Genomic DNA, 2,160 nt, shown 5'->3' on the forward strand with positions numbered 1-2,160 from the left:
GCCGAGCAGCGATATAAAATTGGCTCCTATTTAATTCCTCAGAAGAAAGTTATTACACATTGTTGTTGAGTTTCCTATGCAATTTAATGGCTCTATAATACTTACAGAAAAGATTTAACTAACCTTCTTCCACTTACAATTAATTTCTTTTCCTCCCAACGCTCTGACAGTTCAGTGAACATCCGTACGGGAGCTTGATAGCTAGGGCAGCTATGGCTAACCGCATCGCAACGCTGAACGTGTGTTGTCAAGGTTGAAGGAGCAGCAGCTCTCCAGGCTGCCTGCTACCGTGTTTCCTTTATTTTTTAGGGAGAAGAAAAGTTCACAAAAGAATGCCCTTGGATTATATGGCAGGTTGGCTGACCACCCTCCTCCTCCACCCTCATCCCGCTGACCTTTCTTCCTGGTGCAGGCAGGTCAGGCAGGTGACTCCAGGACACGTACCAATCCTGTACAGCCAGAGGTGGGCCATGCATGTCTTCATCCCCTGTTAATTTTCCCGGACTTTTCCTAAAAATTACTGCTGGGAGATGTGGCCTTTAAACTGGCAGCAGCAGCCAGAAGTGGGAGTTTCCTGGAAGTAAAGGTTCCTGAAAGTAAAAGGCAATTAAAGAAATTTCATCTGACAAAGGTGATTAATGACTATTAGTTCCAGCGATTGATGCGGTGAGGTACAACTGACCAAGTGTCCAAGCGATTTTTGCAATGCAGTGATTTGAGCTGCTTTGTTCGCCAGGGGCTCATCGCCGTTTTACTCTTGGATCCCTTATTTTAGCTGCACTGGTATGGCGGCGAACCGGGACACCAGTGACGTCATGGTGAACATGATACGGGCATCACTATGGGCTCTATATGGGAACAGTGGGGTAAAACACCCATGGCAAAGTCTGCATCCCCACTGTGATATGTCCTGGCTGAACATCATGAAACTGCCAGCATATTCATCAAATTTAAAAGAGGTGGCCAAAGAGGTCTTTAAATCACCATTATTTTCATTAACACTGAAGTACCGAGGAAGTTGCAGAAGACTGGAAAGAGAGCTGAAGTTGTGCCAGTATTTTAAAAGGGCAAATTGGGAGAGCCAAGTGTTTATAAGGCTAATACTGTTACTGATTTACAGCTTTAAATTGATCCTTGGCAAAAATGTGGAACAGTTGATAAAGGACTCAATGAATAAAAAATTACAGGAAATAAATATAATTAAAATAAATCACATTGATGTCTTTCTTTGATTGCAGCACATGGTTCATTGCTGACGGCGGTATAAAGTATTCACTCCTCAGTAATGAATCTGACTTGACAACACTCAACACTTCCATGAAAAAGTGAAGAAGAAATCAATATGAGGTTCAAACTGTCCAATATTTGCTAATGACTCATAGACTGAAAAGGTGTAAATACAGAAAATGAAGTCACTTGTACAGAGAAATGAGGATGCAAACCAGCCGGGAGCATTTTAGCCCAGCGTGAGGGAAAGGCACACTCGCAGGAGCAGCGGGATGGGACCCTTGTCGCAGGCGGGGAGGCATGGCCCCGTCAGGGTGCATCAGGAGCTGCACATACGGGTCTGTTCAGCTTTTTGGGGAGAAGAAGACTGATTTGTTACCTGTGCACGGCCTGTGTCCAGCTATGGATTTTATTCTGGTCACTGGAGGGGAGGCTGGGATTTCAGTTCATTGCCTTTTCGCTGTTCCCGCTCTCCACGCCGCTGCCGGGCAGTCAGCCTCAGCGTTGCAGTTCTCTCGGCCGCGTAATTTCCCATGCTGGCCAAGTCAAATACTTTCCCTAATCATCCTAAAAAGCAAGACAGATGGGCCCTTCCTCTGGATCTCCCAGTGCATGGCTGTCGTTCCTCTAACTGACGGTTTCAGCCGTGGGAGCAACAGCTTCTGCAACGCTGAACGCCGGCTGCCTGCGCGGTGGATGGGACCAAGCAGGGCTGGGTGCATCTCCAGGGCTTGGCCCATGGAGCAGGCACTGCCCCACCACCGCTCTCTGACAGCAGCTAGGATGGGGAAAGAGAAAACAGGAGCCATACCCTCTCCTCGGATTTCTGCTGGAGCCGTTCCTGACAAACCAGTCCCTAATCCTGCTTCTAGCCGCCCTCCCTGCTTCTGGTGAGACCAAACCTGGCCAGTCTGACCCTGCCGTGGGTCTGGT

Source organism: Phaethon lepturus, unplaced genomic scaffold (assembly GCF_000687285.1).
Source record: "Phaethon lepturus isolate BGI_N335 unplaced genomic scaffold, ASM68728v1 scaffold46771, whole genome shotgun sequence".
Classification (NCBI taxonomy): Eukaryota; Metazoa; Chordata; class Aves; order Phaethontiformes; family Phaethontidae; genus Phaethon; species Phaethon lepturus.